Source organism: Callorhinus ursinus, unplaced genomic scaffold (genome assembly GCF_003265705.2).
Source record: "Callorhinus ursinus isolate GAN/ISIS: 27379988/994484 unplaced genomic scaffold, GSC_fseal_2.0 scaffold27, whole genome shotgun sequence".
Classification (NCBI taxonomy): domain Eukaryota; kingdom Metazoa; phylum Chordata; class Mammalia; order Carnivora; family Otariidae; genus Callorhinus; species Callorhinus ursinus.
In genome coordinates, this window is record NW_027397089.1 from 14,464,164 (window position 1) to 14,477,528 (window position 13,365).

Consider the following 13,365-nt stretch of genomic DNA (forward strand, 5'->3'; position numbering starts at 1 on the left):
TCCCACCACAGACACCAATTACAAGTCTGGGCCACTCTTCCTTCTGACTGACCAGCTATAAGTGAAGGGTTCCCACAACCCCCTCACGGGTTTGATAATTAGCTAGAATGACTCACAGAGCTCAGGAGAAGGGCTTTGCTTCCTATTACTGGCTTCTTATAAAAGTTAGAACTCAGGGGCGCTTGGCTGGCTCAGTCAGTGGAGCATGCAACCCTTGATCTTGGAGTCGTGAATTCAAGCCCCATGTTGGAGATTACTTAAAAATAAAATCTTAAAAGGGTGCTTAGGTGGTTCAGTTGGTTAAACATCTGACTCTTGATCTCAGCTCAGGTCTTACTCCTAGGGGCATGAGTTCAAATCCTGCATTGGGCTCCGTGTTGGGTGTGGAGCCTACTTAAAACAAACAAACAAACAAACAAACAAACAAACAAGATATAAAACAAATATTTTAAAAAATAAATAAAACAAATATTTTTAAATTACTAAAATAAATAAATAAATAAATAAAATTTAGGGGCAGCAGGCTGGCTTGCTTGGAAGAGCATGCGACTCTTGACCTCAGGGTCATGAGTTCAAGCCCCACGTTGGGTGTAGAGATTACTAAAAAATTAAAAACTTAAAAAAAAACCTAGAAATCAGAAACAGCACAGGGCAAAGTATGCGGAAGGAACTTGGAGGTCCAATGCCCTCTGGGTGGGTGGGCCACCCTTCTGGCACCTCCATGCGTGTTCACCAACCCAGAAGTTCTCCAAACCCCATAATTTAGGGGTTCTGCTGGAGAACAGCCTCCACCCTGGAGCTATCTTGGATGCCCCTCCCCGCCTCCCCAGCCACCAGTCACCTCAATAGCATACAAAAGACACTGTCATCACTCCAGAGCTTCCAGTCATTTTACGAGCTGCATACTAGGAACTGGGGACAAAGACTAAGTATTTTATCTTTTATGGTACTGCAGGTTTCAAGTAGAAGGATATGCTCAGGTTTCCATTTTTGAAAATAGCACTCTGCAGGATGGAAAATGGCCCAGGGGAGATAAATCAAAGTGAGTTTGATGGAAGCTTGATCCAGGGGATGGAGGAAAAGCTGGAGAGAAGAGCACACACAAGGGATATGAAAGAACAATAGCAGGATGGGGAGGTGGCTTGAATGGCAAAGATGAAGCCAGAAGAGGCATGTCAGGGATAGCTCCTTGGGGTCTATCTGTGTAGCTGGAAGGAGAGTGATGAAGGAATCATGAGGTAAGACCTGGAGGAGGACTAGGGTTCGAGTGAATGTGTGTGAATTCGGTGTGTAGCATGTTCTGTTAAAGGTGACTTTGAGACATTCAAGTGGGATGCTTGTCAAACAAGCAGCTGGAGATATTCATTCACAGCAAAGACCTGCTTCCAAATAGCTCTGGCTACAGATATTCATAAGATCACCTAGGGACATAATATAAAGTGAGAAAAGCTGGAGACTGAAGCATGGGCTGATTACCTAGTTCAGGAATTTGACCAAACTGTCCTCTCTTCCAGTCTTATCATTTGGTCCCAAATAGGCACTGAATAAATGTTTGAAGAATAACATTTAAAGAATATTTTCAATGATTATTTGGACATCATTCTGGGCTGGTCATAAGAGCAAGTAAAATACCACTGGTTTACCTACCTCCCTTATTCCCTTTCCATTATACACAATTTTTAGGCAGTAGAAAAGAGATAATGCCAGGAATCTGTGTGTGTGTGTGTGTGTGTGTTTGGTTGTAGCACAGAAGAGAACCCTGACCAATGTCTGTAAAGGATACAAAGGACACAAATCAACAGCCAGATGAGAAGACACATAGGGTAAGGTCCCTAACAAAGGAGCTTCTATCCTCATGGAGCCTGGTGGCATGTGCAAGCATTCTGGGTCCCCAAGTGGGGAAGCTCTCCGAAAAAAGAGAATCAAAAAGCTGTCCTCCTGTTTTCTTTATGGAGGCTTCATTGCATAGTCATGACTGACTAAGCCATTGGCCCCTGGCAACCTCCAGTCCCACTCTTCTCCCCAGGGGTCGGGGACAGGGTGGGACTGGAACTTCCAAGCCTCTAATCCCGGCAGCAGCCCCCACACTTGGATGGGACGCAGAAGTCACCTTCATCGATAAGAAGACACCCATTTCACCTTTATGGCCCTGATTTCAGAAACTGTGGGTGAAGGACAAATATATCTGAGAAAAAGATTTTGGTTATCTGGGGCACCTGGGTGGCTCAGTTGGTTAAGCAACTGCCTTCAGCTCAGGTCATGATCCTGGAGTCCCGGGATCGAGTCCCACATCGGGCTCCCTGCTCGGCGGGGAGTCTGCTTCTCCCTCTGACCCTCTTCCCTCTCGTGCTCTCTATCTCTCATTCTCTCTCTCTCAAATAAATAATAAAATAAAATCTTTAAAAAAAAGATTTTGGTTATCTGAATGACTGAATATATATTTCTTATAAATCATTATATAATAATGCACCATCCCAAAGAAGAAAATGCCGTCTTCGGATCTCCCTGTACTCAGGATATACTTCCATCATAGCACCACCCATCATTCCAGGAGAGCACTGAGCCTTTCTTTGTGTATGGGACTGTCTCCCTAGAAGACTGTGAGCTCTTTAAAAGCAGATACGTTGTCTTAGTCCATCTTTGTATCTACAGTGCATTGCTTAGCATGAAGTAGGAAGCACTCAACACATTTTTTTAAAAGAATACACTTCATCTTTTAGAGCAGTTTCAGGTTCACAGCAAAATGGAGCAGAAAGCACAGAATTTCCCTATAACCCCTGCCCCCACACAGGCTGCTCCCACACTAGGGACATCCCACACCTGAGCGCTATATTTGATATAATTGATGAAGCCACATTGACACATCATAATCATCCAAAGTCTATAGTTTACATTAGAGTTCACTCTCGGCATGGGAAATTGTACAGGTTTGGACAAACGTGTAAGGACATGCACCCATCATGATAGTGTCACACAGAATAGTCTCACTGTTCTAGAAATACTCTGTGTTCTGCCTATTCCTCCCTCCCTTCTCTAACCCCTGGGAGTCACTGATCTTTTTACTGTCTCCATACTTTTTGCCTTTTCCAGAATGTCGTGGGGTTGAAATTATAGCCTGTAGTCTTTTCAGATTTGCTCCTTTCACTTAGTAATATGCATTTAAATTTCTTTCATATCTTTTCATGACTTGATAGCTCATTTCTTTTTTTTAAAGATTTTATTTATTTATTTGAAAGAGAGAATGAGAGAGAGAGAGAGAGCACATGAGAGGGGGGCTGGTCAGAGGGAGAAGCAGACTCCCCGCTGAGCAGGGAGCCCGATGTGGGACTCAATCCCGGGACTCCAGGATCATGACCTGAGCCGAAGGCAGTTGCTTAACCAACTGAGCCACCCAGGCACGCCTTGATAGCTCATTTCTTTTTAGCAGTAAATATAATACTCCACTGTTTAGATGTACCACAGTTGATTGATCCATCCACCTACTGAAGGACATTTTGGTTGCCTACAAGTTTTGGCAATTATGAATAAAGTGGCTATAAATATCCATGTACAGGTTTTTTTATGTACATAAATTTTCAATTTGTTCGGGTAAATGTCAAACAGGGTGAGTGCTGGATTGCATGGTAAGTTTTAGGTTAGGTTTAGTTTTGTAAGAAACTGCCAAACTCTCTTCCATCCTGCATTCCTACTGACAAGGAATGGGACCTCCTGTTGCTCCACTTCCTTGCGGACACCACTACATACTATCTGAGTGGCAGAAATACCTTAAATTTCTTTTTCCTACATCAATGGACGGCTTGTATTTATTGGTAAGGTGATGTAAAGCAGCTCAGAGCTAATAATTACTTAGGGGTTTCCCTTGTAAGTGAACTGCAAACTGGAACTTCCAAAACCTGCTGAAAATTATATTTCAAAATAAAATGTAGATTTTATTTCTTTGGCTCCAATTAGTATGTAAAAATATTCTTTATTCTTATAACAAGCATAACGTTGGCAGATTAATAAGGAGGACAAGAAAGAACTAGGTATTGAGTGTACCTGCAGACTGAATAATGAAATGCTTAAAGGAACATTTTGGGAAGTTTATTAGTCATTGTTGATTAAATGACAATGATTTGTTGCTCTATATCATTTGGGAAAAAAATAGGACATTAGGTCGCTAATGTTTGCCCATTTGTAAGATGAGCCCAAGTCATAAGTTATGTCTATAGTGCTGTCCCTATTCACTTGAAATGCCCTTTAATATCCTACCAAGAAAGCTCCTATTCAATTACTTAAGAACACTTAAACTTCATAAATTATGAGCTGTTTGAACAGGTTGATTCAATTAAGAGTATACAAAAAACCCATATAACTATTGTCATAAAATTCTTTAAGATTATGCAAAAGCCACATGATCTTCCTGAGGTAGGACTGAAACACAAACAGAGCTGTTTTCTTTCTACTTCGTGTTATTAAGTTTAATTGCTTCATTCTCGTGATTGCTTTTGAAAGAGAAGGAATCAATCAAGCTTTCACCAAAAGCGATGCCATTGCATTATGTATGAGGTTGGCAAGGGAAGAGAGACCTGTGACCTAGAAGGAAATCAGGATCTGAAGCACTTACAAATGGGGGGCTCTCATGTGTCCACATCTCCTTTGTCAAGGGGCACGCTGCCTTTGAACATGAACTTCAACATTATTCACTTCATAGAAGTTTCTCGAGTTTATTTTCTAAGATTGGGCAGTCCCTTGAATGTGAAGATGATGCTGATACTTTACAAAAATATAAAGACACACTTTCCCCAGGAGGGTTGAAAAGGCCCTGTCTACACTGCCTCCTAAAGTCACTTGGGAATTCACGGCATTCATTTTTGAGATGGCAAAGCAGGATTAGGAGTGTTGATGACGGAAGAAATTTATCCTCTGAATCTCCTGGCTCCTGGGGGGCAAACCCTTGGCCTCATGGGTATCAGCACCCAACAAGCTGAGTGAATTGGCCTAGATTCTTTTTTTTTCTTTTTATAACTTATTTATTTGTTTTTAAATAATCCCTACACCCAACATGGGGCTCAAACTCACAACTCCTAAATCAAGAGTTACATGCTCTACCGACTGAGCCAGCCAGGAGCCCCTAACGTTCATGGAGTTTTAAAGCCATGTTAGAACCCATGTTACCTCCAGCATAGTTCCAGAACCATTTCTTATTTTGAAAGCCTTTCCATTCAACCTGCCAGCCAGCCCAGGATTCATTAATGTGTAATTTGTTTGTCATCTTTGTAGGCCCAGTTCAGCGGGCAGCAGAAATAGCCCACAAGGGCAGGCTATCCTAGGTGGAGATGAATCTCTGGAAGAAAAATAAGGATTTGGTAGAGAAAGCATCTTTTATTTATTTCCTTTTTATTTTATTTTTTTATTTTTTAAAAATAATTCTCATTTTTTTTAAGATTTTATTTATTTATTTGAGAGAGAGAATGAGAGATAGAGAGCACGAGAGGGAAGAGGGTCAGAGGGAGAAGCAGACTCCCTGCTGAGCAGGGAGCCCGATGCGGGACTCGATCCTGGGACTCCAGGATCATGACCTGAGCCAAAGGCAGTCGCTTAACCAACTGAGCCACCCAGGCACCCTATTTTTATTTTTTTAAAAAAGATTTATTTATTTATTTGAGCAAGAGAGAGAAAGAGAGAGCGAGCGGGGGATGGGGGTGGGGGTAAGGTGGGGGAGGGGCTGAGGGAGAGAAACTGAAGCCAACTCCGTGCTGAGTGCAGAGCTCAGGGCTGGATCCCACGACACTGCGATCATGACCCGAGTGGAAATCAAAAGCGGAAATCAAGAATCGGAGGCCTGACCGACTGAGCCACCCAGGTGCCCCTAGAAAGCATCTTTTAATGGGCCTTTCTCTAGAGAAATCACATCATCTTCTGGCCTGACAGAGATTTGACTCTGATCACTACAGTTCTATGCAAGTCACAGGTCATTACCAAACAACTGAAAACCCATTTTTCTATAAAAGAGGCATTTTTTTCCTTAAGTGTCTAGTTTCCCTTTTACTAAGAATAACTTTAATGAACTAAATGGTTGTACGTGGACTGGACTTCCTGAACACAATCTTTCTCTCACAGCCCTTAGTGGGATGGGGAGGAGAGAGAGGGAACTAACATTTTTTGAGAGCCTCCTTAGGACCAGCTTCAGGACCCAGGAACTTCCCAAGTTCCTTTCTAATGAGGAAAAGCAGGGAGAAGCCAGGGCTTGGGCAGCCCTAATAGAGTGTCCTCTGTGCTGCAACCGTGTCGACAGCCTAAACAACACATAACCCAGTGCTGGGAACATGGGGGTCCACAAGGGAGGTTTTTGGAACTGATTCCCATTAACTTTATTTATTTATTTGAGAGACAGAGAGAGAAAGAGGGAGAGCAGAGTGAAAAAGAGAGAGAGAGAGCACCAGTTGGGGGGAGTGGGAGAGGGAGAAGCAGACTCCCCACTGACCATGGATCCCCACGTGGGACTCGATTCCAGGACCCTGGGATCCTGACCTGAGCCGAAGGCGGATGCTTAACCGACTGAGCCACCCAGGCGCCCCCCATTAATATCATTTAAAGCATGTGTTTAATGTCAGCTGTCACCACTGCTGTGACAGATTTTGGTCATCCTTTGAGTCCCCCTTTTTTTTGGACAGATAAACACTGTTGCTGGAATAGAATGATTATGAGCAAGGGCTGGGTGGTGAGCTCCCACGGCAATTCCGCTGAAAAATCTATTATTATTATCACATTAACAGCTCAGAATTTGGTTAATCTCTTAATTAGAAGGCACTAGGCATTAAAGACGAGCTGACCCAAATAAAGTTGGCTGTCAGGTGCTAATTATCTGCGTCCACGTGCTGCAGAATCTCTCAGCGGTTGCCTCTGCCCGGCGTGCAGGGGCTCTGGCAGCCAAGCCAGGAAGGCTGGTATGTCTCCAGTGCATCTCCGAAGGCAAGAGGAAATGGAAGAATCTGCGGAGTGTGAGAGCCTTGCACAGTTCTGCCAGAGAGCAGTAGGGTACCAAACAGACATCCTGCCTCTGGGCTCAAATGTCTTATTGTTTTCTGAAGTTAGTAGAAGCATCAAAACTTGGGAACATGCCCTTTCTCTCTGTCCCATTTTTAGAAAGATGTAGAGGAGAACTTTTAGAGAGAAGGGTTCTCTCTCTCTCTTTTTAAGATTTTATTTATTTATTTGAGAGGGTGGGGAGGAGCAGAGAGAGAGGGACAAGCAGACTCTGCACTGGGCGCAGAGCCCGATGTGGGGCTCTGCCTCACGACCCCGAGATCATGACCTGAGGCGAAACCAAGGGTCAGATGCTTAACCAACTGAACCACCCAGGGTTCTCTTTTGCGTAATTTTATATTGACTTGAATAGGTAACTGAGCATCCAAGTTCCCCGCAAAAACTTACATGCTAAAGTCTGAGTCTTGTAGTATCATCACTCGTAACAAATGATCACACATCTGGTGACTTGCGAGAGCACTCATTTATCAGCCACAGTTCTCTAGGTCTGAAGTCCTGAGGGGGGCTTCGGGCCAAAATCAAGGTATCAGCCCAACTGCACTCCGATCTGGAGGCTCCGAGGAAGATTCTCTTTCAGGCTCATTCAGGTTGTTGGCAGAATTCAGGTCCTGGTAGTTGTAGGACAAAAAGCCCCGTTTCCTTGCTGGCTCTCAACCAGGGGCTATTCCTGCTCCTGGAGGCCACTTGCATTCCTTCTTTCGTGGCCCTCTTCATCTTCAAGCCAGCAAGAGGGTGGCATCCAGTCCCTGCGTTGTTAACCTCTCTGACTTTTCCTGCTTCTTCATGGAGAAATCTCCATGATTTTAAAAGGCTCCGGAGGGAGATTAGGTGCATCTGGATAATCTCCCTTTTCCATTTAATGTCACCTGATCACAGGAGGGATGGCTCATCACAGTCATAGCTCCCACCCGTACTCAGAAGGGCGAGGTTCACGGCTGCTCTTAGCCTTCTGCCTCCCTTAACTCTCAAAATCGGTTCTCTCTCAAAGGACGGTAAAGAGAAGGGACCAGTCGGGCACACCCTGAAGGGTATCAGTTCAGTACCTCCTTTTCGGCCTTCTTGCTGTGAGGATTGGAAAGGGCATTGTTAAACCTTGGCAAGTCCTTAACTTGTACCTCAGTTTTCTCATCTGTAAAAGGATGACAACCATGGTGTGTCTTTTGCCAGGTTCTTGTGAGGATTACACATAGTCAATATGTATACATTTCGTTAATATATATGGGACAGTGTTTGGCATGAATTGGTTGAACTGATGGACTGCAAATTGGTGTACAGAAAAGGTAATTTTATGCGACTCAACCTAATAGCAAACAGTGTATGGCAGTTTGTTTTAATTAGGTAAGGGCCAGGGAAACATAGTTCATCTTTTGCCTGAGACTAACAGGGCCCTCATTAAAGGGGTTCAAATAGGGCAGTGACATGATGACATATAGCAAATAGATTGAAAGGTTGGTGGGGGAGAATTGAAAAAAAAAAAGGAAGTGAAAGGTAACTCTGCAGGCAGTCCTTTTGAGGCTGGTGCAGGAATCTGGGTGAGATATAACAGTGGCAGTGAAGGTGAGGCTAAGTAGATGTAATCAAGAGAGCTTTAGAAGGTAAAATGGACAGGGAAAGTATACTGACCAGATGTGGGTGTATACTGCTTCTGTTGATTTTATCTCAGAAATGCAAATATTACTCAAACATCGTTAGTTCACTCCATCTCTGTTATCATGTCGGCTGTCCAATGTACCATCATCTCTCAAGTAGCCTGCTGCAAAGATCTCCTAATCGGCTTTCCGTATCAATTATTATTTGCATTCCATTTTTTTTTCCTAATCCAATCTCTGTATTTCGAGGTGTTATTAAGAAAGTACTTCAGGGGGCGCCTGGGTGGCTCAGTTGTTTAAGCAACTGCTGCCTTTGGCTCAGGTCATGATCCCAGGGTCCTGGGATGGAGCCCCCGCATCAGGCTCCCTGCTCCTCAGGGAGCCTGCTTCTCCCTCTCCCTCTGCCTGCTGCTGCCCCTACTTGTGCTCTCTCTCTCTCTCTCTTTCTGTCAAATAAATAAATAAATAAATAAACTCTTTAAAAAAAAGAAAGTACTTCAGGGGCGCCTGGGTGGCTCAGTCGGTTGGGCATCCTACGCTTAGTTTTGGCTGGGGTCCTGATCTCAGGTTGGTGGGATCAACACTGTGTTGGGTTCCCCACTCAGCATGGAGTCTGCTTGTCCCTCTCTCTCTGTTCCTCCCCCAGCTTGTGCTCTCTCTCACGCTCTAAAATAAATAAATAAGAGATGTCTGGGTGATTCAGTTGGTTAAGCATCTGCCATTTGGCTCGGGTCATGATCCCAGGGTCCTGGGATGGAGCCCCGCATCGGGCTCCCTGCTCCGCGGGAAGCCTGCTTCTCCCTCTCCCACTCCCCCTGCTTGTGTTCCCTCTCTCGCTGTGTCTCTCTCTGTCAAATAAATAAATAAAATCTTTTAAAAAATAAAATAAAAATGCATATGGCTATGTCCCTCTTGTAACCCTCCTCAATCACGTTCTCCTCTCCTCATTCCATCTGTAATTAAATGTTATAGATAGGTAACTACCACCCTGATTTTGGTATTTATCATTTTCTTACATCTTTATGCTTTTACAACATTTACATGTGTCCCTATGTGTATGTATTTGTATATTTTCTTGAATATTTTATTGCTTCATGTAGAAGAAATCACATTGTGTGTATTCCTCTGTCACTGTTCCCCACCCCCACCCTCCTTAAACTCAAATCAGTGTGAAGTTTTCATGCTGAAACATGTTGTCCCAGTGCATTGATTTTCAGTGCAGAGGAATCCTCATTATATGAGCATATAAAAATGACAGTTATTCTATTCAAAAGGCAAATCTAATCATGTCAATCTCCTGCTTAAAATACCTCAGCAATTTTCCACTGCTCTGAGGCTGAAGACTATAATCAAGTCTGGCTTGTCTTCAAGCTCCTTCTGGAACCAACGCCTCATCTTAAGCCTCTTGTCTTCCCCTTCTATTAATTAACTCCACTCATTTTTCACATCTCAGCTCAAATTTACTTCTTTGAGAAGGTTAGCCCCACTCTCTCTACTATACCTGCCAGATCACTTCTCTTATATGCTCTCATAACACAACAATCTTTCCTTGGGATGCCCGGGTGGCTCAGTTGGTTGCGTGTTCGACTCTTGATTGCGGCTCAGGTCATGATCTCAGGGTTGTGGGATCAAGCCCCATGTCAGGCTCTGTGCTCAGTGGGGAGTCTGCTTGAGATTCTCTCTCCCTCTGCTCCTCCCCTGCTCACCTGTGTGCACTGTCTTTCGAATTAATACATAAATCTTAAAAAAAAAAGGAAAACTCCCAAAATACAGCAATCTTTTCTTTATAGCACCTACCAGAATAATCACATGATTTAATTGATGATAGTTTCTCCCTCCCCAAACTGGAAGCTTGTGGAGGCCATATCTATTTTTGCTCATAATTGCATCTCCAAGAGCCATGCAGAGTGCTTAGTACTTAGTAAGTGTTCAATAAAATTTGGTTGAGTGAATGAAAAGAGAAATAATACTGAAAGCCTTTTCCTGCCTAGTAGGTATGTTTTCTCATTTAATTCTACTAAATTATGGGGCACCCGGGTGGCTCAGTCGTTAAGCGTCTGCCTTTGGCTCAGGTCATGATCCCAGGGTCCTGGGATTGAGACCTGTATTGGGCTCCATGCTCAGCAGGAAGCCTGCTTCTCCCTCTCTCAGTCCCACTGTTTGTGTTCTCTCTCTCACAGTGTCTCTCTCTGTCAAATAAATAAAATCTTTAAAAAAAAATTCTACTAAACTAAAACTTGTTAAATACTGTCAAAAGAAAAATTTCCACAGAAAATTTACTGATCTAGTAGGTTTTTATTCAGTGGTTCACGAATTTGGGCAGCATCCAATCTAGCAGATAGGAAGGAGCTCTGAAGAGCTGTAGAAGGTGAGAGATTTTTATAGACCAAAGCGGAAAGGAACAGAAAGTTACACTAGGCCCTTGCTGATTGGTTAAAGCAGGACTACTTTGGGGGCTCCAGGCTGGCTCAGCTGGTGGAGCATATGACTCTCCATCTCAGAGTTGTGAGTTCAAGCCCCACTTTGGGTATAGAAATTACTTAAAAATAAAAACTCTGGGCAGGGGGAAGCAGGACTACTTTCCTTACATGGGGTAAAGGGAACTTTAGCACTGGGGCCTGGGTCTTCTTCTTCCTGGAGAGCTGAGTGTAGGAACTTATTAAGTTTTGCATTGCTGCTATAGGGCTTAGCACAAGCAACTCCATCTCGGGTCTACTTTACATATTTTAACAACACATATTCCAGAATTTAATTTCAGACCATGATGGGGTAGCTGGGACTAGAGATACACCCTCCCTCTGTAAACAACTAGAAAACTGGACAAAGTAAATGAAACAACTCTTTTCAGTCACTAGACAACAAACACTGCGGGACTGTGATCCCTGAGGGGATGGAAACAAATGAAGCCAGTCCTATTGGCCCCCCCCCCCCCCCCCCCCCCCCCGTATTTTTCTGGCTCGTGGTGCTGGGAGGGAGATCCTGAGCCGAGATAACACTGGATTCAAAAGAAGGAAAAAAGAAAAAAGGACTAAAGAACAGATAAGACAATAGTAAACAAACAGTAAGATGGTAGATTTAAACTCAACTATATATTGATAATTACATTAAATGCTGATAGTCAAAACAGTCCAACTAAGATGCAGAGATTGTCACACTGAATATAAAAGCAAGGTTGGGGCGTCTGGCTGCCTTAGTTGGTAGAGTGTGGGACTCTTCACCTCTGGGGCTGTGGGTTCCAGCCCCATGCTGGGCAGGAGAGATTACTTAAAAACAAAATCTTAAAAAAAAAGGTAAGTCCCAACTATTGGGCTATCTACAAGAAATGTACTTTATGTATGTATGTATTTATGTATTAAAGTAAACTCTATGCCCAATGTGGGATTTGAACTCACAACCCTGAGATCAAGAGTCCGTGGTTTTGGGGCACTGGGTGGCTCAGTCCGTTAAGCATCTGACTCTTGATTTCAGCTCAGGACATGATCTCAGGGTTGTGGGATCAAGCCCCTCATTGGGCTCTGCACTCAGCATGAAGTGTTTGTCCCTCTCCCTCCGCTTGTCCCCTGGCTTGCCCTCTCTCTCTCTAATAAATAAAATCTTAAAAAAAAAAAATCTGAATACACATAGAGGGTAAAAGGTAGAAAAAGATACTAGGAAAACACTAATCATAAAACGCTGAGGTTGCTATATTAGTACCTGGCAAAGTGGACATCAGGACAAGGAATTTTACCAGAGTGAAAGCGTGACACTTCATAATGACAAGACGTGAATTCACTGAGGGGTGCCTGCCTGACTCAGTTGGAAGAGCATGCAACGCTTGATCTTGGGGTTGTGAATTCAAGCCCCACGTTGGGTGTAGAGATTACTAAAAAAATAAATAAATAAACTTAAAAAAAAGTGAATTCATTAAAAGACATAGCAGGGGCGCCTGGGTGGCTCAGTCGTTAAGCGTCTGCCTTCGGCTCAGGTCATGGTCCCAGGGTCCTGGGATCGAGCCCCGCATCGGGCTCCCTGCTCCGCGGGAAGCCTGCTTCTCCCTCTCCCACTCCCCCTGCTTGTGTTCCCTCTCTCGCTGTGTCTCTCTCTGTCAAATAAATAAAATCTTAAAAAAAAAAAAAGACGTAGCAATCCTAAATAAGTGTGTGTTACAGGATTTTTTCTCCTTCAGTGCCTGTGGTTCTTGGTCAGGCCGCTTGGAAGAACAAAGAGGTAGACCAGACAGAGTGGTGTGCAGCAAAGCAAGGTTTATTGAGCGATAGTAAAGTGATAGTACAAAGCTCCCGAAGTTGGAAGGGACCTGAGAGGGTTGCCATTGGGGTTGCTAAGTCTAGGGGTTTTTATGGGCTTGTTGGTGGGCTGTTCTAATCTGATTAACCCTCCCTGCGCCTGTCATCCAATCAAGCTTTTGTCATCTATTACGTGGAAAAGGGTTTGAGGGATCCTTCCAGGGTGGTGTAAAATCGTTTTAAGGGTAGCTTCCTCTTAGGGCAGGGGCCCCTTGTCCCTGCCTGGCCTTTCTTCCAATTATCCTTCATCACTTCCACCTAAAACCAAAATTTCATTTATTTATTTATTTATTTATTTATTTAGATTTTTTTTTTTTATTTATTTTTATTTGAGAGAGAGAATGAGAGATAGCACGAGAGGGAAGAGGGTCAGAGGGAGAAGCAGACTCCCTGCCGAGCAGGGAGCCCGATGCGGGACTCAATCCCAGGACTCCAGGATCATGACCTGAGCCGAAGGCAGTCGC